Source organism: Anomaloglossus baeobatrachus, unplaced genomic scaffold (genome assembly GCF_048569485.1).
Source record: "Anomaloglossus baeobatrachus isolate aAnoBae1 unplaced genomic scaffold, aAnoBae1.hap1 Scaffold_373, whole genome shotgun sequence".
Lineage (NCBI taxonomy): Eukaryota > Metazoa > Chordata > Amphibia > Anura > Aromobatidae > Anomaloglossus > Anomaloglossus baeobatrachus.
In genome coordinates, this window is record NW_027443076.1 from 231,903 (window position 1) to 257,755 (window position 25,853).

The 25,853-nt window shown below is 46.6% G+C and overlaps 15 non-coding genes and 3 pseudogenes across 15 annotated transcripts; all 18 read right to left on the bottom strand.

Moving 5' to 3' along the window:
- Positions 1-103: 103 nt before the first annotated feature.
- On the bottom strand, positions 104-294 carry LOC142274402 (U2 spliceosomal RNA). Its single transcript, XR_012738716.1, has one exon. It is a non-coding gene; the product is annotated as a U2 spliceosomal RNA (small nuclear RNA).
- Positions 295-1,681: 1,387 nt separating this feature from the next.
- LOC142274403 (U2 spliceosomal RNA) lies at positions 1,682-1,872 on the bottom strand. Its single transcript, XR_012738717.1, has one exon. It is a non-coding gene; the product is annotated as a U2 spliceosomal RNA (small nuclear RNA).
- A 1,387-nt stretch (positions 1,873-3,259) lies between these two features.
- Positions 3,260-3,450, bottom strand: LOC142274404 (U2 spliceosomal RNA). The gene has a single exon (XR_012738718.1). It is a non-coding gene; the product is annotated as a U2 spliceosomal RNA (small nuclear RNA).
- A 1,387-nt stretch (positions 3,451-4,837) lies between these two features.
- LOC142274473 (U2 spliceosomal RNA) lies at positions 4,838-5,033 on the bottom strand. The gene has a single exon (XR_012738777.1). It is a non-coding gene; the product is annotated as a U2 spliceosomal RNA (small nuclear RNA).
- A 684-nt stretch (positions 5,034-5,717) lies between these two features.
- LOC142274483 (U2 spliceosomal RNA) lies at positions 5,718-5,844 on the bottom strand (annotated as a pseudogene).
- A 1,387-nt stretch (positions 5,845-7,231) lies between these two features.
- On the bottom strand, positions 7,232-7,422 carry LOC142274405 (U2 spliceosomal RNA). The gene has a single exon (XR_012738719.1). It is a non-coding gene; the product is annotated as a U2 spliceosomal RNA (small nuclear RNA).
- Positions 7,423-8,809: 1,387 nt separating this feature from the next.
- LOC142274406 (U2 spliceosomal RNA) lies at positions 8,810-9,000 on the bottom strand. The gene has a single exon (XR_012738720.1). It is a non-coding gene; the product is annotated as a U2 spliceosomal RNA (small nuclear RNA).
- Positions 9,001-10,387: 1,387 nt separating this feature from the next.
- On the bottom strand, positions 10,388-10,591 carry LOC142274468 (U2 spliceosomal RNA; annotated as a pseudogene).
- A 246-nt stretch (positions 10,592-10,837) lies between these two features.
- LOC142274476 (U2 spliceosomal RNA) lies at positions 10,838-10,955 on the bottom strand (annotated as a pseudogene).
- A 1,387-nt stretch (positions 10,956-12,342) lies between these two features.
- Positions 12,343-12,533, bottom strand: LOC142274407 (U2 spliceosomal RNA). Its single transcript, XR_012738721.1, has one exon. It is a non-coding gene; the product is annotated as a U2 spliceosomal RNA (small nuclear RNA).
- A 1,387-nt stretch (positions 12,534-13,920) lies between these two features.
- On the bottom strand, positions 13,921-14,111 carry LOC142274408 (U2 spliceosomal RNA). Its single transcript, XR_012738722.1, has one exon. It is a non-coding gene; the product is annotated as a U2 spliceosomal RNA (small nuclear RNA).
- A 1,387-nt stretch (positions 14,112-15,498) lies between these two features.
- LOC142274453 (U2 spliceosomal RNA) lies at positions 15,499-15,689 on the bottom strand. The gene has a single exon (XR_012738763.1). It is a non-coding gene; the product is annotated as a U2 spliceosomal RNA (small nuclear RNA).
- A 1,387-nt stretch (positions 15,690-17,076) lies between these two features.
- LOC142274409 (U2 spliceosomal RNA) lies at positions 17,077-17,267 on the bottom strand. The gene has a single exon (XR_012738723.1). It is a non-coding gene; the product is annotated as a U2 spliceosomal RNA (small nuclear RNA).
- A 1,387-nt stretch (positions 17,268-18,654) lies between these two features.
- Positions 18,655-18,845, bottom strand: LOC142274410 (U2 spliceosomal RNA). Its single transcript, XR_012738724.1, has one exon. It is a non-coding gene; the product is annotated as a U2 spliceosomal RNA (small nuclear RNA).
- A 1,387-nt stretch (positions 18,846-20,232) lies between these two features.
- LOC142274412 (U2 spliceosomal RNA) lies at positions 20,233-20,423 on the bottom strand. The gene has a single exon (XR_012738725.1). It is a non-coding gene; the product is annotated as a U2 spliceosomal RNA (small nuclear RNA).
- Positions 20,424-21,810: 1,387 nt separating this feature from the next.
- Positions 21,811-22,001, bottom strand: LOC142274414 (U2 spliceosomal RNA). Its single transcript, XR_012738727.1, has one exon. It is a non-coding gene; the product is annotated as a U2 spliceosomal RNA (small nuclear RNA).
- Positions 22,002-23,388: 1,387 nt separating this feature from the next.
- Positions 23,389-23,579, bottom strand: LOC142274415 (U2 spliceosomal RNA). The gene has a single exon (XR_012738728.1). It is a non-coding gene; the product is annotated as a U2 spliceosomal RNA (small nuclear RNA).
- Positions 23,580-24,966: 1,387 nt separating this feature from the next.
- On the bottom strand, positions 24,967-25,157 carry LOC142274416 (U2 spliceosomal RNA). The gene has a single exon (XR_012738729.1). It is a non-coding gene; the product is annotated as a U2 spliceosomal RNA (small nuclear RNA).
- Positions 25,158-25,853: the final 696 nt, after the last annotated feature.

Here is a 25,853-nt window from a genome sequence, read left to right on the forward strand (position 1 = left end):
CCAAATTGAGGTGCATATGAAGACGTATGCTTTCTTCCAATTCATTAAATCGGGCTAATATGAATCAGGTGAATTGAGTTCTGCTTTTGGAAACTGGGTTAAGAAGGGGTGCACCGTTCCTGGAGGTACTGCAATACCAGGTCAATGCGTGGAGTGGACAGAGCAAGCTCTTTTTCCATCTCCCTGTTCTAAAAATCCATTTAATATATGGTCCCCAGATAGGGGACGTATCAGATATTAAACTGATAAGAACAGATACTACACTTGATCTTAGCCAAAAGGCCGAGAAGCGATAACCAGAATTGGTTTGGGCCTCGAGTGGCACCCTGGCCTATGCCGGACACATCTTAGGGAGAGAGAGCGAGAGGGAGACAAACTCACGCCTACACAAGACATTTTGTCACCCAAGCCAACCCTTGAAAAGGCTGCTTTGCAGAGCAAAAACAAGAAGAATGGTGCGTTTTGCAGCCGCCGCCCACTGCAATGAATCTGAATAACTCCTCCTTTAGGGCGCAAGCAACTCCCCTCCCCCTTGCAGTCTTTCCAATTCACGATACAAAAAGACGGACAGGACAGGTTGCCTGACTTTCCGTCACTGCCACCCTTTGCCATCCTTACCCGTAGAAAGCCCTTTCATCATCCCCAAACCCTAATCTTTTCCCTTTCCTTCCCAGCCCCCAAACCCTGCCCTCTGTACCTTTCTCACCACCCGCTTCCCTTCTCCTGTCATCCCCCTACCACCCGGGAAAAAAAGAGATTGCCCCCTCCTTCCACTAGCCCACCCTCCCACCCAAAGAACAACTTCTTCTGCGCAGCTTGTTTTCTAGGCAGCAGCGCTATTGTGATGTCATCGGGGGGCATTGTGACAAGCCGCCAGTGTTCCGTCTCTTCATGTTGTGCACAGTTCAAACGGAAAATACATCAACAGGCAGACTACAGAAAAGCTTACTATCAAAGGTTAGAGGGGGGCTTTCTCAGAGGGCTTTTTACAGTTTTTCTATTCCCAATTAGCCGTTTAAGTGTACTTATTGAAAGTAGTAATTCTTTCATAGGCCGCCCTTTCTTAGTATTTGACGTTCCTTATATTGCGGTATGAGGCTTCGCAGTAGGTTGCAAACATTCATCACCCATGACTGTCCCCAATTGAGCTCAGAAGCTCAATGTCTATCATGACCTCTCTTTTAGAATGTCCAAGAGCAAGCAAACTATTCCTCCAGGAGAGGGCGCCAACAGACTACTAAAGAGATCATCATTACTCAAAGAAAACCCCAAAAACCAATGCATGATAGGAATAAACAGGTAACTTTCTTTGGAGTGGAAGCGGAGAGATCGCACCAGATGCCAATTCTAGATCTTATCACACCTGTGGTCACTGCAGCAGCAGGTGAATCCACTTTGTCCAAAAGGGATCTATTCCATTCAATTGCAAATGATCTAGATAAGACAGAGAACTGCAGCACGGGGACATAGCCGAGTTGGTCAGGTTGAGTGGTGATGAGTTTGCTATTTGGATGAATAAAGAAAGTCAAAAGTGTGAAAGATAAAAAACAAAAGGAGGAAGTGTGAAAAGTGAATGGGCCAAATTGAGGTGCATATGAAGACGTATGCTTTCTTCCAATTCATTAAATCGGGCTAATATGAATCAGGTGAATTGAGTTCTGCTTTTGGAAACTGGGTTAAGAAGGGGTGCACCGTTCCTGGAGGTACTGCAATACCAGGTCAATGCGTGGAGTGGACAGAGCAAGCTCTTTTTCCATCTCCCTGTTCTAAAAATCCATTTAATATATGGTCCCCAGATAGGGGACGTATCAGATATTAAACTGATAAGAACAGATACTACACTTGATCTTAGCCAAAAGGCCGAGAAGCGATAACCAGAATTGGTTTGGGCCTCGAGTGGCACCCTGGCCTATGCCGGACACATCTTAGGGAGAGAGAGCGAGAGGGAGACAAACCCACGCCTACACAAGACATTTTGTCACCCAAGCCAACCCTTGAAAAGGCTGCTTTGCAGAGCAAAAACAAGAAGAATGGTGCGTTTTGCAGCCGCCGCCCACTGCAATGAATCTGAATAACTCCTCCTTTAGGGCGCAAGCAACTCCCCTCCCCCTTGCAGTCTTTCCAATTCACGATACAAAAAGACGGACAGGACAGGTTGCCTGACTTTCCGTCACTGCCACCCTTTGCCATCCTTACCCGTAGAAAGCCCTTTCATCATCCCCAAACCCTAATCTTTTCCCTTTCCTTCCCAGCCCCCAAACCCTGCCCTCTGTACCTTTCTCACCACCCGCTTCCCTTCTCCTGTCATCCCCCTACCACCCGGGAAAAAAAGAGATTGCCCCCTCCTTCCACTAGCCCACCCTCCCACCCAAAGAACAACTTCTTCTGCGCAGCTTGTTTTCTAGGCAGCAGCGCTATTGTGATGTCATCGGGGGGCATTGTGACAAGCCGCCAGTGTTCCGTCTCTTCATGTTGTGCACAGTTCAAACGGAAAATACATCAACAGGCAGACTACAGAAAAGCTTACTATCAAAGGTTAGAGGGGGGCTTTCTCAGAGGGCTTTTTACAGTTTTTCTATTCCCAATTAGCCGTTTAAGTGTACTTATTGAAAGTAGTAATTCTTTCATAGGCCGCCCTTTCTTAGTATTTGACGTTCCTTATATTGCGGTATGAGGCTTCGCAGTAGGTTGCAAACATTCATCACCCATGACTGTCCCCAATTGAGCTCAGAAGCTCAATGTCTATCATGACCTCTCTTTTAGAATGTCCAAGAGCAAGCAAACTATTCCTCCAGGAGAGGGCGCCAACAGACTACTAAAGAGATCATCATTACTCAAAGAAAACCCCAAAAACCAATGCATGATAGGAATAAACAGGTAACTTTCTTTGGAGTGGAAGCGGAGAGATCGCACCAGATGCCAATTCTAGATCTTATCACACCTGTGGTCACTGCAGCAGCAGGTGAATCCACTTTGTCCAAAAGGGATCTATTCCATTCAATTGCAAATGATCTAGATAAGACAGAGAACTGCAGCACGGGGACATAGCCGAGTTGGTCAGGTTGAGTGGTGATGAGTTTGCTATTTGGATGAATAAAGAAAGTCAAAAGTGTGAAAGATAAAAAACAAAAGGAGGAAGTGTGAAAAGTGAATGGGCCAAATTGAGGTGCATATGAAGACGTATGCTTTCTTCCAATTCATTAAATCGGGCTAATATGAATCAGGTGAATTGAGTTCTGCTTTTGGAAACTGGGTTAAGAAGGGGTGCACCGTTCCTGGAGGTACTGCAATACCAGGTCAATGCGTGGAGTGGACAGAGCAAGCTCTTTTTCCATCTCCCTGTTCTAAAAATCCATTTAATATATGGTCCCCAGATAGGGGACGTATCAGATATTAAACTGATAAGAACAGATACTACACTTGATCTTAGCCAAAAGGCCGAGAAGCGATAACCAGAATTGGTTTGGGCCTCGAGTGGCACCCTGGCCTATGCCGGACACATCTTAGGGAGAGAGAGCGAGAGGGAGACAAACCCACGCCTACACAAGACATTTTGTCACCCAAGCCAACCCTTGAAAAGGCTGCTTTGCAGAGCAAAAACAAGAAGAATGGTGCGTTTTGCAGCCGCCGCCCACTGCAATGAATCTGAATAACTCCTCCTTTAGGGCGCAAGCAACTCCCCTCCCCCTTGCAGTCTTTCCAATTCACGATACAAAAAGACGGACAGGACAGGTTGCCTGACTTTCCGTCACTGCCACCCTTTGCCATCCTTACCCGTAGAAAGCCCTTTCATCATCCCCAAACCCTAATCTTTTCCCTTTCCTTCCCAGCCCCCAAACCCTGCCCTCTGTACCTTTCTCACCACCCGCTTCCCTTCTCCTGTCATCCCCCTACCACCCGGGAAAAAAAGAGATTGCCCCCTCCTTCCACTAGCCCACCCTCCCACCCAAAGAACAACTTCTTCTGCGCAGCTTGTTTTCTAGGCAGCAGCGCTATTGTGATGTCATCGGGGGGCATTGTGACAAGCCGCCAGTGTTCCGTCTCTTCATGTTGTGCACAGTTCAAACGGAAAATACATCAACAGGCAGACTACAGAAAAGCTTACTATCAAAGGTTAGAGGGGGGCTTTCTCAGAGGGCTTTTTACAGTTTTTCTATTCCCAATTAGCCGTTTAAGTGTACTTATTGAAAGTAGTAATTCTTTCATAGGCCGCCCTTTCTTAGTATTTGACGTTCCTTATATTGCGGTATGAGGCTTCGCAGTAGGTTGCAAACATTCATCACCCATGACTGTCCCCAATTGAGCTCAGAAGCTCAATGTCTATCATGACCTCTCTTTTAGAATGTCCAAGAGCAAGCAAACTATTCCTCCAGGAGAGGGCGCCAACAGACTACTAAAGAGATCATCATTACTCAAAGAAAACCCCAAAAACCAATGCATGATAGGAATAAACAGGTAACTTTCTTTGGAGTGGAAGCGGAGAGATCGCACCAGATGCCAATTCTAGATCTTATCACACCTGTGGTCACTGCAGCAGCAGGTGAATCCACTTTGTCCAAAAGGGATCTATTCCATTCAATTGCAAATGATCTAGATAAGACAGAGAACTGCAGCACGGGGACATAGCCGAGTTGGTCAGGTTGAGTGGTGATGAGTTTGCTATTTGGATGAATAAAGAAAGTCAAAAGTGTGAAAGATAAAAAACAAAAGGAGGAAGTGTGAAAAGTGAATGGGCCAAATTGAGGTGCATATGAAGACGTATGCTTTCTTCCAATTCATTAAATCGGGCTAATATGAATCAGGTGAATTGAGTTCTGCTTTTGGAAACTGGGTTAAGAAGGGGTGCACCGTTCCTGGAGGTACTGCAATACCAGGTCAATGCGTGGAGTGGACAGAGCAAGCTCTTTTTCCATCTCCCTGTTCTAAAAATCCATTTAATATATGGTCCCCAGATAGGGGACGTATCAGATATTAAACTGATAAGAACAGATTTTGATTTAATGAAGCTTTCCAAAGCACCGCAAAAAATGCATGACCGAAGTCACACCAAAAACAGTGCAAAGGCTAGGATTCGTGTGGACCCCTCCGTGAGGAGAGGGTCCCCAAAAATCAACCCCGTCCCTCCGAGCCAGAAGGCCACAGCAAGGGTCAGGGATCTTCGGTGCTCCCCCAAGCCGAAGCCTGGTTGAGCCTTGTCGTTGCTCCCAGCGTCCACCCAAGCATCTTACCCAAGTGGAGTAGAGAGCTACTAGTTGTTGGTTTCGCAGCCGAAACTGCCCGGACCGTCAACCGGTGTTGGTTTCTCAGCCCAAGGCTAACCGGACCTCCAACCGGGTGTTGGTTTCTCAGCCGAAGCTGACCCGGACCTCCAACCGGGTGTTGGTTTCTCAGCCGAAGCTGACCCAGACCTCCAACCGGGTGTTGGTTTCTCAGCCGAAGCTGACCCGGACCTCCAACCGGGTGTTGGTTTCTCAGCCCAAAGCTGAACGGACCTCCGACCATGATTATAAAAATTTCCCTTCCTAGCCAGAAGGCTGGGATAGAGCAATATGCTCAGAAAGTATGAAAGGGCAAGGAACGGTGTGCTACAGAGCCCAAGGCTCGCCGGGGTCCCAAGCCAGCAAGCTCAGACTCACTCCAGGGTCGTCAGTCCTGGGGCACATTGCACCATAGCCCCCACACTTACTCAGTCTAATAGCCTCGATCCTGGTAGGGCCATGTTTTCCTCTAGATGAATATACTATACATCAAGAGTACTAGCAAGCGCAACCTTCCAGTGTGCATTGCATCTGCCGAGCCTCACAGCTACTACACTTGATCTTAGCCAAAAGGCCGAGAAGCGATAACCAGAATTGGTTTGGGCCTCGAGTGGCACCCTGGCCTATGCCGGACACATCTTAGGGAGAGAGAGCGAGAGGGAGACAAACCCACGCCTACACAAGACATTTTGTCACCCAAGCCAACCCTTGAAAAGGCTGCTTTGCAGAGCAAAAACAAGAAGAATGGTGCGTTTTGCAGCCGCCGCCCACTGCAATGAATCTGAATAACTCCTCCTTTAGGGCGCAAGCAACTCCCCTCCCCCTTGCAGTCTTTCCAATTCACGATACAAAAAGACGGACAGGACAGGTTGCCTGACTTTCCGTCACTGCCACCCTTTGCCATCCTTACCCGTAGAAAGCCCTTTCATCATCCCCAAACCCTAATCTTTTCCCTTTCCTTCCCAGCCCCCAAACCCTGCCCTCTGTACCTTTCTCACCACCCGCTTCCCTTCTCCTGTCATCCCCCTACCACCCGGGAAAAAAAGAGATTGCCCCCTCCTTCCACTAGCCCACCCTCCCACCCAAAGAACAACTTCTTCTGCGCAGCTTGTTTTCTAGGCAGCAGCGCTATTGTGATGTCATCGGGGGGCATTGTGACAAGCCGCCAGTGTTCCGTCTCTTCATGTTGTGCACAGTTCAAACGGAAAATACATCAACAGGCAGACTACAGAAAAGCTTACTATCAAAGGTTAGAGGGGGGCTTTCTCAGAGGGCTTTTTACAGTTTTTCTATTCCCAATTAGCCGTTTAAGTGTACTTATTGAAAGTAGTAATTCTTTCATAGGCCGCCCTTTCTTAGTATTTGACGTTCCTTATATTGCGGTATGAGGCTTCGCAGTAGGTTGCAAACATTCATCACCCATGACTGTCCCCAATTGAGCTCAGAAGCTCAATGTCTATCATGACCTCTCTTTTAGAATGTCCAAGAGCAAGCAAACTATTCCTCCAGGAGAGGGCGCCAACAGACTACTAAAGAGATCATCATTACTCAAAGAAAACCCCAAAAACCAATGCATGATAGGAATAAACAGGTAACTTTCTTTGGAGTGGAAGCGGAGAGATCGCACCAGATGCCAATTCTAGATCTTATCACACCTGTGGTCACTGCAGCAGCAGGTGAATCCACTTTGTCCAAAAGGGATCTATTCCATTCAATTGCAAATGATCTAGATAAGACAGAGAACTGCAGCACGGGGACATAGCCGAGTTGGTCAGGTTGAGTGGTGATGAGTTTGCTATTTGGATGAATAAAGAAAGTCAAAAGTGTGAAAGATAAAAAACAAAAGGAGGAAGTGTGAAAAGTGAATGGGCCAAATTGAGGTGCATATGAAGACGTATGCTTTCTTCCAATTCATTAAATCGGGCTAATATGAATCAGGTGAATTGAGTTCTGCTTTTGGAAACTGGGTTAAGAAGGGGTGCACCGTTCCTGGAGGTACTGCAATACCAGGTCAATGCGTGGAGTGGACAGAGCAAGCTCTTTTTCCATCTCCCTGTTCTAAAAATCCATTTAATATATGGTCCCCAGATAGGGGACGTATCAGATATTAAACTGATAAGAACAGATACTACACTTGATCTTAGCCAAAAGGCCGAGAAGCGATAACCAGAATTGGTTTGGGCCTCGAGTGGCACCCTGGCCTATGCCGGACACATCTTAGGGAGAGAGAGCGAGAGGGAGACAAACCCACGCCTACACAAGACATTTTGTCACCCAAGCCAACCCTTGAAAAGGCTGCTTTGCAGAGCAAAAACAAGAAGAATGGTGCGTTTTGCAGCCGCCGCCCACTGCAATGAATCTGAATAACTCCTCCTTTAGGGCGCAAGCAACTCCCCTCCCCCTTGCAGTCTTTCCAATTCACGATACAAAAAGACGGACAGGACAGGTTGCCTGACTTTCCGTCACTGCCACCCTTTGCCATCCTTACCCGTAGAAAGCCCTTTCATCATCCCCAAACCCTAATCTTTTCCCTTTCCTTCCCAGCCCCCAAACCCTGCCCTCTGTACCTTTCTCACCACCCGCTTCCCTTCTCCTGTCATCCCCCTACCACCCGGGAAAAAAAGAGATTGCCCCCTCCTTCCACTAGCCCACCCTCCCACCCAAAGAACAACTTCTTCTGCGCAGCTTGTTTTCTAGGCAGCAGCGCTATTGTGATGTCATCGGGGGGCATTGTGACAAGCCGCCAGTGTTCCGTCTCTTCATGTTGTGCACAGTTCAAACGGAAAATACATCAACAGGCAGACTACAGAAAAGCTTACTATCAAAGGTTAGAGGGGGGCTTTCTCAGAGGGCTTTTTACAGTTTTTCTATTCCCAATTAGCCGTTTAAGTGTACTTATTGAAAGTAGTAATTCTTTCATAGGCCGCCCTTTCTTAGTATTTGACGTTCCTTATATTGCGGTATGAGGCTTCGCAGTAGGTTGCAAACATTCATCACCCATGACTGTCCCCAATTGAGCTCAGAAGCTCAATGTCTATCATGACCTCTCTTTTAGAATGTCCAAGAGCAAGCAAACTATTCCTCCAGGAGAGGGCGCCAACAGACTACTAAAGAGATCATCATTACTCAAAGAAAACCCCAAAAACCAATGCATGATAGGAATAAACAGGTAACTTTCTTTGGAGTGGAAGCGGAGAGATCGCACCAGATGCCAATTCTAGATCTTATCACACCTGTGGTCACTGCAGCAGCAGGTGAATCCACTTTGTCCAAAAGGGATCTATTCCATTCAATTGCAAATGATCTAGATAAGACAGAGAACTGCAGCACGGGGACATAGCCGAGTTGGTCAGGTTGAGTGGTGATGAGTTTGCTATTTGGATGAATAAAGAAAGTCAAAAGTGTGAAAGATAAAAAACAAAAGGAGGAAGTGTGAAAAGTGAATGGGCCAAATTGAGGTGCATATGAAGACGTATGCTTTCTTCCAATTCATTAAATCGGGCTAATATGAATCAGGTGAATTGAGTTCTGCTTTTGGAAACTGGGTTAAGAAGGGGTGCACCGTTCCTGGAGGTACTGCAATACCAGGTCAATGCGTGGAGTGGACAGAGCAAGCTCTTTTTCCATCTCCCTGTTCTAAAAATCCATTTAATATATGGTCCCCAGATAGGGGACGTATCAGATATTAAACTGATAAGAACAGATACTACACTTGATCTTAGCCAAAAGGCCGAGAAGCGATAACCAGAATTGGTTTGGGCCTCGAGTGGCACCCTGGCCTATGCCGGACACATCTTAGGGAGAGAGAGCGAGAGGGAGACAAACCCACGCCTACACAAGACATTTTGTCACCCAAGCCAACCCTTGAAAAGGCTGCTTTGCAGAGCAAAAACAAGAAGAATGGTGCGTTTTGCAGCCGCCGCCCACTGCAATGAATCTGAATAACTCCTCCTTTAGGGCGCAAGCAACTCCCCTCCCCCTTGCAGTCTTTCCAATTCACGATACAAAAAGACGGACAGGACAGGTTGCCTGACTTTCCGTCACTGCCACCCTTTGCCATCCTTACCCGTAGAAAGCCCTTTCATCATCCCCAAACCCTAATCTTTTCCCTTTCCTTCCCAGCCCCCAAACCCTGCCCTCTGTACCTTTCTCACCACCCGCTTCCCTTCTCCTGTCATCCCCCTACCACCCGGGAAAAAAAGAGATTGCCCCCTCCTTCCACTAGCCCACCCTCCCACCCAAAGAACAACTTCTTCTGCGCAGCTTGTTTTCTAGGCAGCAGCGCTATTGTGATGTCATCGGGGGGCATTGTGACAAGCCGCCAGTGTTCCGTCTCTTCATGTTGTGCACAGTTCAAACGGAAAATACATCAACAGGCAGACTACAGAAAAGCTTACTATCAAAGGTTAGAGGGGGGCTTTCTCAGAGGGCTTTTTACAGTTTTTCTATTCCCAATTAGCCGTTTAAGTGTACTTATTGAAAGTAGTAATTCTTTCATAGGCCGCCCTTTCTTAGTATTTGACGTTCCTTATATTGCGGTATGAGGCTTCGCAGTAGGTTGCAAACATTCATCACCCATGACTGTCCCCAATTGAGCTCAGAAGCTCAATGTCTATCATGACCTCTCTTTTAGAATGTCCAAGAGCAAGCAAACTATTCCTCCAGGAGAGGGCGCCAACAGACTACTAAAGAGATCATCATTACTCAAAGAAAACCCCAAAAACCAATGCATGATAGGAATAAACAGGTAACTTTCTTTGGAGTGGAAGCGGAGAGATCGCACCAGATGCCAATTCTAGATCTTATCACACCTGTGGTCACTGCAGCAGCAGGTGAATCCACTTTGTCCAAAAGGGATCTATTCCATTCAATTGCAAATGATCTAGATAAGACAGAGAACTGCAGCACGGGGACATAGCCGAGTTGGTCAGGTTGAGTGGTGATGAGTTTGCTATTTGGATGAATAAAGAAAGTCAAAAGTGTGAAAGATAAAAAACAAAAGGAGGAAGTGTGAAAAGTGAATGGGCCAAATTGAGGTGCATATGAAGACGTATGCTTTCTTCCAATTCATTAAATCGGGCTAATATGAATAAGGTGAATTGAGTTCTGCTTTTGGAAACTGGGTTAAGAAGGGGTGCACCGTTCCTGGAGGTACTGCAATACCAGGTCAATGCGTGGAGTGGACAGAGCAAGCTCTTTTTCCATCTCCCTGTTCTAAAAATCCATTTAATATATGGTCCCCAGATAGGGGACGTATCAGATATTAAACTGATAAGAACAGATTTTTGATTTAACAGCATCTTTATTATCATGCACTACTCACAAAAAGGTAACAAACCGTGTACAGTGCCGCAGCCCCGTACACACAGAAATATACAATCCTTCTTACATAGCCATAGAGTACGACGCACTAAACTATACATCACGCTCCTATGCTTATCCATAACACTCAAGCTGAAAGAAAAAGTTAGACAATAAATAACGACGAACCGGCGATTGGGGGATGGGGGTAGGGGAAAAGGGGGATAGGGTGGGGAAATCACAGGCCCGAAGCTTTATTGAAAGACGCACATAACGGGAAAAGGAGGGAGGGGGCATGGAAGAGGTCTAAACCTCCTCCTCGGCGCTGTCGTCCGGACTGTCCACTGATAAGAACAGATACTACACTTGATCTTAGCCAAAAGGCCGAGAAGCGATAACCAGAATTGGTTTGGGCCTCGAGTGGCACCCTGGCCTATGCCGGACACATCTTAGGGAGAGAGAGCGAGAGGGAGACAAACCCACGCCTACACAAGACATTTTGTCACCCAAGCCAACCCTTGAAAAGGCTGCTTTGCAGAGCAAAAACAAGAAGAATGGTGCGTTTTGCAGCCGCCGCCCACTGCAATGAATCTGAATAACTCCTCCTTTAGGGCGCAAGCAACTCCCCTCCCCCTTGCAGTCTTTCCAATTCACGATACAAAAAGACGGACAGGACAGGTTGCCTGACTTTCCGTCACTGCCACCCTTTGCCATCCTTACCCGTAGAAAGCCCTTTCATCATCCCCAAACCCTAATCTTTTCCCTTTCCTTCCCAGCCCCCAAACCCTGCCCTCTGTACCTTTCTCACCACCCGCTTCCCTTCTCCTGTCATCCCCCTACCACCCGGGAAAAAAAGAGATTGCCCCCTCCTTCCACTAGCCCACCCTCCCACCCAAAGAACAACTTCTTCTGCGCAGCTTGTTTTCTAGGCAGCAGCGCTATTGTGATGTCATCGGGGGGCATTGTGACAAGCCGCCAGTGTTCCGTCTCTTCATGTTGTGCACAGTTCAAACGGAAAATACATCAACAGGCAGACTACAGAAAAGCTTACTATCAAAGGTTAGAGGGGGGCTTTCTCAGAGGGCTTTTTACAGTTTTTCTATTCCCAATTAGCTGTTTAAGTGTACTTATTGAAAGTAGTAATTCTTTCATAGGCCGCCCTTTCTTAGTATTTGACGTTCCTTATATTGCGGTATGAGGCTTCGCAGTAGGTTGCAAACATTCATCACCCATGACTGTCCCCAATTGAGCTCAGAAGCTCAATGTCTATCATGACCTCTCTTTTAGAATGTCCAAGAGCAAGCAAACTATTCCTCCAGGAGAGGGCGCCAACAGACTACTAAAGAGATCATCATTACTCAAAGAAAACCCCAAAAACCAATGCATGATAGGAATAAACAGGTAACTTTCTTTGGAGTGGAAGCGGAGAGATCGCACCAGATGCCAATTCTAGATCTTATCACACCTGTGGTCACTGCAGCAGCAGGTGAATCCACTTTGTCCAAAAGGGATCTATTCCATTCAATTGCAAATGATCTAGATAAGACAGAGAACTGCAGCACGGGGACATAGCCGAGTTGGTCAGGTTGAGTGGTGATGAGTTTGCTATTTGGATGAATAAAGAAAGTCAAAAGTGTGAAAGATAAAAAACAAAAGGAGGAAGTGTGAAAAGTGAATGGGCCAAATTGAGGTGCATATGAAGACGTATGCTTTCTTCCAATTCATTAAATCGGGCTAATATGAATCAGGTGAATTGAGTTCTGCTTTTGGAAACTGGGTTAAGAAGGGGTGCACCGTTCCTGGAGGTACTGCAATACCAGGTCAATGCGTGGAGTGGACAGAGCAAGCTCTTTTTCCATCTCCCTGTTCTAAAAATCCATTTAATATATGGTCCCCAGATAGGGGACGTATCAGATATTAAACTGATAAGAACAGATACTACACTTGATCTTAGCCAAAAGGCCGAGAAGCGATAACCAGAATTGGTTTGGGCCTCGAGTGGCACCCTGGCCTATGCCGGACACATCTTAGGGAGAGAGAGCGAGAGGGAGACAAACCCACGCCTACACAAGACATTTTGTCACCCAAGCCAACCCTTGAAAAGGCTGCTTTGCAGAGCAAAAACAAGAAGAATGGTGCGTTTTGCAGCCGCCGCCCACTGCAATGAATCTGAATAACTCCTCCTTTAGGGCGCAAGCAACTCCCCTCCCCCTTGCAGTCTTTCCAATTCACGATACAAAAAGACGGACAGGACAGGTTGCCTGACTTTCCGTCACTGCCACCCTTTGCCATCCTTACCCGTAGAAAGCCCTTTCATCATCCCCAAACCCTAATCTTTTCCCTTTCCTTCCCAGCCCCCAAACCCTGCCCTCTGTACCTTTCTCACCACCCGCTTCCCTTCTCCTGTCATCCCCCTACCACCCGGGAAAAAAAGAGATTGCCCCCTCCTTCCACTAGCCCACCCTCCCACCCAAAGAACAACTTCTTCTGCGCAGCTTGTTTTCTAGGCAGCAGCGCTATTGTGATGTCATCGGGGGGCATTGTGACAAGCCGCCAGTGTTCCGTCTCTTCATGTTGTGCACAGTTCAAACGGAAAATACATCAACAGGCAGACTACAGAAAAGCTTACTATCAAAGGTTAGAGGGGGGCTTTCTCAGAGGGCTTTTTACAGTTTTTCTATTCCCAATTAGCCGTTTAAGTGTACTTATTGAAAGTAGTAATTTTTTCATAGGCCGCCCTTTCTTAGTATTTGACGTTCCTTATATTGCGGTATGAGGCTTCGCAGTAGGTTGCAAACATTCATCACCCATGACTGTCCCCAATTGAGCTCAGAAGCTCAATGTCTATCATGACCTCTCTTTTAGAATGTCCAAGAGCAAGCAAACTATTCCTCCAGGAGAGGGCGCCAACAGACTACTAAAGAGATCATCATTACTCAAAGAAAACCCCAAAAACCAATGCATGATAGGAATAAACAGGTAACTTTCTTTGGAGTGGAAGCGGAGAGATCGCACCAGATGCCAATTCTAGATCTTATCACACCTGTGGTCACTGCAGCAGCAGGTGAATCCACTTTGTCCAAAAGGGATCTATTCCATTCAATTGCAAATGATCTAGATAAGACAGAGAACTGCAGCACGGGGACATAGCCGAGTTGGTCAGGTTGAGTGGTGATGAGTTTGCTATTTGGATGAATAAAGAAAGTCAAAAGTGTGAAAGATAAAAAACAAAAGGAGGAAGTGTGAAAAGTGAATGGGCCAAATTGAGGTGCATATGAAGACGTATGCTTTCTTCCAATTCATTAAATCGGGCTAATATGAATCAGGTGAATTGAGTTCTGCTTTTGGAAACTGGGTTAAGAAGGGGTGCACCGTTCCTGGAGGTACTGCAATACCAGGTCAATGCGTGGAGTGGACAGAGCAAGCTCTTTTTCCATCTCCCTGTTCTAAAAATCCATTTAATATATGGTCCCCAGATAGGGGACGTATCAGATATTAAACTGATAAGAACAGATACTACACTTGATCTTAGCCAAAAGGCCGAGAAGCGATAACCAGAATTGGTTTGGGCCTCGAGTGGCACCCTGGCCTATGCCGGACACATCTTAGGGAGAGAGAGCGAGAGGGAGACAAACCCACGCCTACACAAGACATTTTGTCACCCAAGCCAACCCTTGAAAAGGCTGCTTTGCAGAGCAAAAACAAGAAGAATGGTGCGTTTTGCAGCCGCCGCCCACTGCAATGAATCTGAATAACTCCTCCTTTAGGGCGCAAGCAACTCCCCTCCCCCTTGCAGTCTTTCCAATTCACGATACAAAAAGACGGACAGGACAGGTTGCCTGACTTTCCGTCACTGCCACCCTTTGCCATCCTTACCCGTAGAAAGCCCTTTCATCATCCCCAAACCCTAATCTTTTCCCTTTCCTTCCCAGCCCCCAAACCCTGCCCTCTGTACCTTTCTCACCACCCGCTTCCCTTCTCCTGTCATCCCCCTACCACCCGGGAAAAAAAGAGATTGCCCCCTCCTTCCACTAGCCCACCCTCCCACCCAAAGAACAACTTCTTCTGCGCAGCTTGTTTTCTAGGCAGCAGCGCTATTGTGATGTCATCGGGGGGCATTGTGACAAGCCGCCAGTGTTCCGTCTCTTCATGTTGTGCACAGTTCAAACGGAAAATACATCAACAGGCAGACTACAGAAAAGCTTACTATCAAAGGTTAGAGGGGGGCTTTCTCAGAGGGCTTTTTACAGTTTTTCTATTCCCAATTAGCCGTTTAAGTGTACTTATTGAAAGTAGTAATTCTTTCATAGGCCGCCCTTTCTTAGTATTTGACGTTCCTTATATTGCGGTATGAGGCTTCGCAGTAGGTTGCAAACATTCATCACCCATGACTGTCCCCAATTGAGCTCAGAAGCTCAATGTCTATCATGACCTCTCTTTTAGAATGTCCAAGAGCAAGCAAACTATTCCTCCAGGAGAGGGCGCCAACAGACTACTAAAGAGATCATCATTACTCAAAGAAAACCCCAAAAACCAATGCATGATAGGAATAAACAGGTAACTTTCTTTGGAGTGGAAGCGGAGAGATCGCACCAGATGCCAATTCTAGATCTTATCACACCTGTGGTCACTGCAGCAGCAGGTGAATCCACTTTGTCCAAAAGGGATCTATTCCATTCAATTGCAAATGATCTAGATAAGACAGAGAACTGCAGCACGGGGACATAGCCGAGTTGGTCAGGTTGAGTGGTGATGAGTTTGCTATTTGGATGAATAAAGAAAGTCAAAAGTGTGAAAGATAAAAAACAAAAGGAGGAAGTGTGAAAAGTGAATGGGCCAAATTGAGGTGCATATGAAGACGTATGCTTTCTTCCAATTCATTAAATCGGGCTAATATGAATCAGGTGAATTGAGTTCTGCTTTTGGAAACTGGGTTAAGAAGGGGTGCACCGTTCCTGGAGGTACTGCAATACCAGGTCAATGCGTGGAGTGGACAGAGCAAGCTCTTTTTCCATCTCCCTGTTCTAAAAATCCATTTAATATGGGGTCCCCAGATAGGGGACGTATCAGATATTAAACTGATAAGAACAGATACTACACTTGATCTTAGCCAAAAGGCCGAGAAGCGATAACCAGAATTGGTTTGGGCCTCGAGTGGCACCCTGGCCTATGCCGGACACATCTTAGGGAGAGAGAGCGAGAGGGAGACAAACCCACGCCTACACAAGACATTTTGTCACCCAAGCCAACCCTTGAAAAGGCTGCTTTGCAGAGCAAAAACAAGAAGAATGGTGCGTTTTGCAGCCGCCGCCCACTGCAATGAATCTGAATAACTCCTCCTTTAGGGCGCAAGCAACTCCCCTCCCCCTTGCAGTCTTTCCAATTCACGATACAAAAAGACGGACAGGACAGGTTGCCTGACTTTCCGTCACTGCCACCCTTTGCCATCCTTACCCGTAGAAAGCCCTTTCATCATCCCCAAACCCTAATCTTTTCCCTTTCCTTCCCAGCCCCCAAACCCTGCCCTCTGTACCTTTCTCACCACCCGCTTCCCTTCTCCTGTCATCCCCCTACCACCCGGGAAAAAAAGAGATTGCCCCCTCCTTCCACTAGCCCACCCTCCCACCCAAAGAACAACTTCTTCTGCGCAGCTTGTTTTCTAGGCAGCAGCGCTATTGTGATGTCATCGGGGGGCATTGTGACAAGCCGCCAGTGTTCCGTCTCTTCATGTTGTGCACAGTTCAAACGGAAAATACATCAACAGGCAGACTACAGAAAAGCTTACTATCAAAGGTTAGAGGGGGGCTTTCTCAGAGGGCTTTTTACAGTTTTTCTATTCCCAATTAGCCGTTTAAGTGTACTTATTGAAAGTAGTAATTCTTTCATAGGCCGCCCTTTCTTAGTATTTGACGTTCCTTATATTGCGGTATGAGGCTTCGCAGTAGGTTGCAAACATTCATCACCCATGACTGTCCCCAATTGAGCTCAGAAGCTCAATGTCTATCATGACCTCTCTTTTAGAATGTCCAAGAGCAAGCAAACTATTCCTCCAGGAGAGGGCGCCAACAGACTACTAAAGAGATCATCATTACTCAAAGAAAACCCCAAAAACCAATGCATGATAGGAATAAACAGGTAACTTTCTTTGGAGTGGAAGCGGAGAGATCGCACCAGATGCCAATTCTAGATCTTATCACACCTGTGGTCACTGCAGCAGCAGGTGAATCCACTTTGTCCAAAAGGGATCTATTCCATTCAATTGCAAATGATCTAGATAAGACAGAGAACTGCAGCACGGGGACATAGCCGAGTTGGTCAGGTTGAGTGGTGATGAGTTTGCTATTTGGATGAATAAAGAAAGTCAAAAGTGTGAAAGATAAAAAACAAAAGGAGGAAGTGTGAAAAGTGAATGGGCCAAATTGAGGTGCATATGAAGACGTATGCTTTCTTCCAATTCATTAAATCGGGCTAATATGAATCAGGTGAATTGAGTTCTGCTTTTGGAAACTGGGTTAAGAAGGGGTGCACCGTTCCTGGAGGTACTGCAATACCAGGTCAATGCGTGGAGTGGACAGAGCAAGCTCTTTTTCCATCTCCCTGTTCTAAAAATCCATTTAATATATGGTCCCCAGATAGGGGACGTATCAGATATTAAACTGATAAGAACAGATACTACACTTGATCTTAGCCAAAAGGCCGAGAAGCGATAACCAGAATTGGTTTGGGCCTCGAGTGGCACCCTGGCCTATGCCGGACACATCTTAGGGAGAGAGAGCGAGAGGGAGACAAACCCACGCCTACACAAGACATTTTGTCACCCAAGCCAACCCTTGAAAAGGCTGCTTTGCAGAGCAAAAACAAGAAGAATGGTGCGTTTTGCAGCCGCCGCCCACTGCAATGAATCTGAATAACTCCTCCTTTAGGGCGCAAGCAACTCCCCTCCCCCTTGCAGTCTTTCCAATTCACGATACAAAAAGACGGACAGGACAGGTTGCCTGACTTTCCGTCACTGCCACCCTTTGCCATCCTTACCCGTAGAAAGCCCTTTCATCATCCCCAAACCCTAATCTTTTCCCTTTCCTTCCCAGCCCCCAAACCCTGCCCTCTGTACCTTTCTCACCACCCGCTTCCCTTCTCCTGTCATCCCCCTACCACCCGGGAAAAAAAGAGATTGCCCCCTCCTTCCACTAGCCCACCCTCCCACCCAAAGAACAACTTCTTCTGCGCAGCTTGTTTTCTAGGCAGCAGCGCTATTGTGATGTCATCGGGGGGCATTGTGACAAGCCGCCAGTGTTCCGTCTCTTCATGTTGTGCACAGTTCAAACGGAAAATACATCAACAGGCAGACTACAGAAAAGCTTACTATCAAAGGTTAGAGGGGGGCTTTCTCAGAGGGCTTTTTACAGTTTTTCTATTCCCAATTAGCCGTTTAAGTGTACTTATTGAAAGTAGTAATTCTTTCATAGGCCGCCCTTTCTTAGTATTTGACGTTCCTTATATTGCGGTATGAGGCTTCGCAGTAGGTTGCAAACATTCATCACCCATGACTGTCCCCAATTGAGCTCAGAAGCTCAATGTCTATCATGACCTCTCTTTTAGAATGTCCAAGAGCAAGCAAACTATTCCTCCAGGAGAGGGCGCCAACAGACTACTAAAGAGATCATCATTACTCAAAGAAAACCCCAAAAACCAATGCATGATAGGAATAAACAGGTAACTTTCTTTGGAGTGGAAGCGGAGAGATCGCACCAGATGCCAATTCTAGATCTTATCACACCTGTGGTCACTGCAGCAGCAGGTGAATCCACTTTGTCCAAAAGGGATCTATTCCATTCAATTGCAAATGATCTAGATAAGACAGAGAACTGCAGCACGGGGACATAGCCGAGTTGGTCAGGTTGAGTGGTGATGAGTTTGCTATTTGGATGAATAAAGAAAGTCAAAAGTGTGAAAGATAAAAAACAAAAGGAGGAAGTGTGAAAAGTGAATGGGCCAAATTGAGGTGCATATGAAGACGTATGCTTTCTTCCAATTCATTAAATCGGGCTAATATGAATCAGGTGAATTGAGTTCTGCTTTTGGAAACTGGGTTAAGAAGGGGTGCACCGTTCCTGGAGGTACTGCAATACCAGGTCAATGCGTGGAGTGGACAGAGCAAGCTCTTTTTCCATCTCCCTGTTCTAAAAATCCATTTAATATATGGTCCCCAGATAGGGGACGTATCAGATATTAAACTGATAAGAACAGATACTACACTTGATCTTAGCCAAAAGGCCGAGAAGCGATAACCAGAATTGGTTTGGGCCTCGAGTGGCACCCTGGCCTATGCCGGACACATCTTAGGGAGAGAGAGCGAGAGGGAGACAAACCCACGCCTACACAAGACATTTTGTCACCCAAGCCAACCCTTGAAAAGGCTGCTTTGCAGAGCAAAAACAAGAAGAATGGTGCGTTTTGCAGCCGCCGCCCACTGCAATGAATCTGAATAACTCCTCCTTTAGGGCGCAAGCAACTCCCCTCCCCCTTGCAGTCTTTCCAATTCACGATACAAAAAGACGGACAGGACAGGTTGCCTGACTTTCCGTCACTGCCACCCTTTGCCATCCTTACCCGTAGAAAGCCCTTTCATCATCCCCAAACCCTAATCTTTTCCCTTTCCTTCCCAGCCCCCAAACCCTGCCCTCTGTACCTTTCTCACCACCCGCTTCCCTTCTCCTGTCATCCCCCTACCACCCGGGAAAAAAAGAGATTGCCCCCTCCTTCCACTAGCCCACCCTCCCACCCAAAGAACAACTTCTTCTGCGCAGCTTGTTTTCTAGGCAGCAGCGCTATTGTGATGTCATCGGGGGGCATTGTGACAAGCCGCCAGTGTTCCGTCTCTTCATGTTGTGCACAGTTCAAACGGAAAATACATCAACAGGCAGACTACAGAAAAGCTTACTATCAAAGGTTAGAGGGGGGCTTTCTCAGAGGGCTTTTTACAGTTTTTCTATTCCCAATTAGCCGTTTAAGTGTACTTATTGAAAGTAGTAATTCTTTCATAGGCCGCCCTTTCTTAGTATTTGACGTTCCTTATATTGCGGTATGAGGCTTCGCAGTAGGTTGCAAACATTCATCACCCATGACTGTCCCCAATTGAGCTCAGAAGCTCAATGTCTATCATGACCTCTCTTTTAGAATGTCCAAGAGCAAGCAAACTATTCCTCCAGGAGAGGGCGCCAACAGACTACTAAAGAGATCATCATTACTCAAAGAAAACCCCAAAAACCAATGCATGATAGGAATAAACAGGTAACTTTCTTTGGAGTGGAAGCGGAGAGATCGCACCAGATGCCAATTCTAGATCTTATCACACCTGTGGTCACTGCAGCAGCAGGTGAATCCACTTTGTCCAAAAGGGATCTATTCCATTCAATTGCAAATGATCTAGATAAGACAGAGAACTGCAGCACGGGGACATAGCCGAGTTGGTCAGGTTGAGTGGTGATGAGTTTGCTATTTGGATGAATAAAGAAAGTCAAAAGTGTGAAAGATAAAAAACAAAAGGAGGAAGTGTGAAAAGTGAATGGGCCAAATTGAGGTGCATATGAAGACGTATGCTTTCTTCCAATTCATTAAATCGGGCTAATATGAATCAGGTGAATTGAGTTCTGCTTTTGGAAACTGGGTTAAGAAGGGGTGCACCGTTCCTGGAGGTACTGCAATACCAGGTCAATGCGTGGAGTGGACAGAGCAAGCTCTTTTTCCATCTCCCTGTTCTAAAAATCCATTTAATATATGGTCCCCAGATAGGGGACGTATCAGATATTAAACTGATAAGAACAGATACTACACTTGATCTTAGCCAAAAGGCCGAGAAGCGATAACCAGAATTGGTTTGGGCCTCGAGTGGCACCCTGGCCTATGCCGGACACATCTTAGGGAGAGAGAGCGAGAGGGAGACAAACCCACGCCTACACAAGACATTTTGTCACCCAAGCCAACCCTTGAAAAGGCTGCTTTGCAGAGCAAAAACAAGAAGAATGGTGCGTTTTGCAGCCGCCGCCCACTGCAATGAATCTGAATAACTCCTCCTTTAGGGCGCAAGCAACTCCCCTCCCCCTTGCAGTCTTTCCAATTCACGATACAAAAAGACGGACAGGACAGGTTGCCTGACTTTCCGTCACTGCCACCCTTTGCCATCCTTACCCGTAGAAAGCCCTTTCATCATCCCCAAACCCTAATCTTTTCCCTTTCCTTCCCAGCCCCCAAACCCTGCCCTCTGTACCTTTCTCACCACCCGCTTCCCTTCTCCTGTCATCCCCCTACCACCCGGGAAAAAAAGAGATTGCCCCCTCCTTCCACTAGCCCACCCTCCCACCCAAAGAACAACTTCTTCTGCGCAGCTTGTTTTCTAGGCAGCAGCGCTATTGTGATGTCATCGGGGGGCATTGTGACAAGCCGCCAGTGTTCCGTCTCTTCATGTTGTGCACAGTTCAAACGGAAAATACATCAACAGGCAGACTACAGAAAAGCTTACTATCAAAGGTTAGAGGGGGGCTTTCTCAGAGGGCTTTTTACAGTTTTTCTATTCCCAATTAGCCGTTTAAGTGTACTTATTGAAAGTAGTAATTCTTTCATAGGCCGCCCTTTCTTAGTATTTGACGTTCCTTATATTGCGGTATGAGGCTTCGCAGTAGGTTGCAAACATTCATCACCCATGACTGTCCCCAATTGAGCTCAGAAGCTCAATGTCTATCATGACCTCTCTTTTAGAATGTCCAAGAGCAAGCAAACTATTCCTCCAGGAGAGGGCGCCAACAGACTACTAAAGAGATCATCATTACTCAAAGAAAACCCCAAAAACCAATGCATGATAGGAATAAACAGGTAACTTTCTTTGGAGTGGAAGCGGAGAGATCGCACCAGATGCCAATTCTAGATCTTATCACACCTGTGGTCACTGCAGCAGCAGGTGAATCCACTTTGTCCAAAAGGGATCTATTCCATTCAATTGCAAATGATCTAGATAAGACAGAGAACTGCAGCACGGGGACATAGCCGAGTTGGTCAGGTTGAGTGGTGATGAGTTTGCTATTTGGATGAATAAAGAAAGTCAAAAGTGTGAAAGATAAAAAACAAAAGGAGGAAGTGTGAAAAGTGAATGGGCCAAATTGAGGTGCATATGAAGACGTATGCTTTCTTCCAATTCATTAAATCGGGCTAATATGAATCAGGTGAATTGAGTTCTGCTTTTGGAAACTGGGTTAAGAAGGGGTGCACCGTTCCTGGAGGTACTGCAATACCAGGTCAATGCGTGGAGTGGACAGAGCAAGCTCTTTTTCCATCTCCCTGTTCTAAAAATCCATTTAATATATGGTCCCCAGATAGGGGACGTATCAGATATTAAACTGATAAGAACAGATACTACACTTGATCTTAGCCAAAAGGCCGAGAAGCGATAACCAGAATTGGTTTGGGCCTCGAGTGGCACCCTGGCCTATGCCGGACACATCTTAGGGAGAGAGAGCGAGAGGGAGACAAACCCACGCCTACACAAGACATTTTGTCACCCAAGCCAACCCTTGAAAAGGCTGCTTTGCAGAGCAAAAACAAGAAGAATGGTGCGTTTTGCAGCCGCCGCCCACTGCAATGAATCTGAATAACTCCTCCTTTAGGGCGCAAGCAACTCCCCTCCCCCTTGCAGTCTTTCCAATTCACGATACAAAAAGACGGACAGGACAGGTTGCCTGACTTTCCGTCACTGCCACCCTTTGCCATCCTTACCCGTAGAAAGCCCTTTCATCATCCCCAAACCCTAATCTTTTCCCTTTCCTTCCCAGCCCCCAAACCCTGCCCTCTGTACCTTTCTCACCACCCGCTTCCCTTCTCCTGTCATCCCCCTACCACCCGGGAAAAAAAGAGATTGCCCCCTCCTTCCACTAGCCCACCCTCCCACCCAAAGAACAACTTCTTCTGCGCAGCTTGTTTTCTAGGCAGCAGCGCTATTGTGATGTCATCGGGGGGCATTGTGACAAGCCGCCAGTGTTCCGTCTCTTCATGTTGTGCACAGTTCAAACGGAAAATACATCAACAGGCAGACTACAGAAAAGCTTACTATCAAAGGTTAGAGGGGGGCTTTCTCAGAGGGCTTTTTACAGTTTTTCTATTCCCAATTAGCCGTTTAAGTGTACTTATTGAAAGTAGTAATTCTTTCATAGGCCGCCCTTTCTTAGTATTTGACGTTCCTTATATTGCGGTATGAGGCTTCGCAGTAGGTTGCAAACATTCATCACCCATGACTGTCCCCAATTGAGCTCAGAAGCTCAATGTCTATCATGACCTCTCTTTTAGAATGTCCAAGAGCAAGCAAACTATTCCTCCAGGAGAGGGCGCCAACAGACTACTAAAGAGATCATCATTACTCAAAGAAAACCCCAAAAACCAATGCATGATAGGAATAAACAGGTAACTTTCTTTGGAGTGGAAGCGGAGAGATCGCACCAGATGCCAATTCTAGATCTTATCACACCTGTGGTCACTGCAGCAGCAGGTGAATCCACTTTGTCCAAAAGGGATCTATTCCATTCAATTGCAAATGATCTAGATAAGACAGAGAACTGCAGCACGGGGACATAGCCGAGTTGGTCAGGTTGAGTGGTGATGAGTTTGCTATTTGGATGAATAAAGAAAGTCAAAAGTGTGAAAGATAAAAAACAAAAGGAGGAAGTGTGAAAAGTGAATGGGCCAAATTGAGGTGCATATGAAGACGTATGCTTTCTTCCAATTCATTAAATCGGGCTAATATGAATCAGGTGAATTGAGTTCTGCTTTTGGAAACTGGGTTAAGAAGGGGTGCACCGTTCCTGGAGGTACTGCAATACCAGGTCAATGCGTGGAGTGGACAGAGCAAGCTCTTTTTCCATCTCCCTGTTCTAAAAATCCATTTAATATATGGTCCCCAGATAGGGGACGTATCAGATATTAAACTGATAAGAACAGATACTACACTTGATCTTAGCCAAAAGGCCGAGAAGCGATAACCAGAATTGGTTTGGGCCTCGAGTGGCACCCTGGCCTATGCCGGACACATCTTAGGGAGAGAGAGCGAGAGGGAGACAAACCCACGCCTACACAAGACATTTTGTCACCCAAGCCAACCCTTGAAAAGGCTGCTTTGCAGAGCAAAAACAAGAAGAATGGTGCGTTTTGCAGCCGCCGCCCACTGCAATGAATCTGAATAACTCCTCCTTTAGGGCGCAAGCAACTCCCCTCCCCCTTGCAGTCTTTCCAATTCACGATACAAAAAGACGGACAGGACAGGTTGCCTGACTTTCCGTCACTGCCACCCTTTGCCATCCTTACCCGTAGAAAGCCCTTTCATCATCCCCAAACCCTAATCTTTTCCCTTTCCTTCCCAGCCCCCAAACCCTGCCCTCTGTACCTTTCTCACCACCCGCTTCCCTTCTCCTGTCATCCCCCTACCACCCGGGAAAAAAAGAGATTGCCCCCTCCTTCCACTAGCCCACCCTCCCACCCAAAGAACAACTTCTTCTGCGCAGCTTGTTTTCTAGGCAGCAGCGCTATTGTGATGTCATCGGGGGGCATTGTGACAAGCCGCCAGTGTTCCGTCTCTTCATGTTGTGCACAGTTCAAACGGAAAATACATCAACAGGCAGACTACAGAAAAGCTTACTATCAAAGGTTAGAGGGGGGCTTTCTCAGAGGGCTTTTTACAGTTTTTCTATTCCCAATTAGCCGTTTAAGTGTACTTATTGAAAGTAGTAATTCTTTCATAGGCCGCCCTTTCTTAGTATTTGACGTTCCTTATATTGCGGTATGAGGCTTCGCAGTAGGTTGCAAACATTCATCACCCATGACTGTCCCCAATTGAGCTCAGAAGCTCAATGTCTATCATGACCTCTCTTTTAGAATGTCCAAGAGCAAGCAAACTATTCCTCCAGGAGAGGGCGCCAACAGACTACTAAAGAGATCATCATTACTCAAAGAAAACCCCAAAAACCAATGCATGATAGGAATAAACAGGTAACTTTCTTTGGAGTGGAAGCGGAGAGATCGCACCAGATGCCAATTCTAGATCTTATCACACCTGTGGTCACTGCAGCAGCAGGTGAATCCACTTTGTCCAAAAGGGATCTATTCCATTCAATTGCAAATGATCTAGATAAGACAGAGAACTGCAGCACGGGGACATAGCCGAGTTGGTCAGGTTGAGTGGTGATGAGTTTGCTATTTGGATGAATAAAGAAAGTCAAAAGTGTGAAAGATAAAAAACAAAAGGAGGAAGTGTGAAAAGTGAATGGGCCAAATTGAGGTGCATATGAAGACGTATGCTTTCTTCCAATTCATTAAATCGGGCTAATATGAATCAGGTGAATTGAGTTCTGCTTTTGGAAACTGGGTTAAGAAGGGGTGCACCGTTCCTGGAGGTACTGCAATACCAGGTCAATGCGTGGAGTGGACAGAGCAAGCTCTTTTTCCATCTCCCTGTTCTAAAAATCCATTTAATATATGGTCCCCAGATAGGGGACGTATCAGATATTAAACTGATAAGAACAGATACTACACTTGATCTTAGCCAAAAGGCCGAGAAGCGATAACCAGAATTGGTTTGGGCCTCGAGTGGCACCCTGGCCTATGCCGGACACATCTTAGGGAGAGAGAGCGAGAGGGAGACAAACCCACGCCTACACAAGACATTTTGTCACCCAAGCCAACCCTTGAAAAGGCTGCTTTGCAGAGCAAAAACAAGAAGAATGGTGCGTTTTGCAGCCGCCGCCCACTGCAATGAATCTGAATAACTCCTCCTTTAGGGCGCAAGCAACTCCCCTCCCCCTTGCAGTCTTTCCAATTCACGATACAAAAAGACGGACAGGACAGGTTGCCTGACTTTCCGTCACTGCCACCCTTTGCCATCCTTACCCGTAGAAAGCCCTTTCATCATCCCCAAACCCTAATCTTTTCCCTTTCCTTCCCAGCCCCCAAACCCTGCCCTCTGTACCTTTCTCACCACCCGCTTCCCTTCTCCTGTCATCCCCCTACCACCTGGGAAAAAAAGAGATTGCCCCCTCCTTCCACTAGCCCACCCTCCCACCCAAAGAACAACTTCTTCTGCGCAGCTTGTTTTCTAGGCAGCAGCGCTATTGTGATGTCATCAGGGGGCATTGTGACAAGCCGCCAGTGTTCCGTCTCTTCATGTTGTGCACAGTTCAAACGGAAAATACATCAACAGGCAGACTACAGAAAAGCTTACTATCAAAGGTTAGAGGGGGGCTTTCTCAGAGGGCTTTTTAC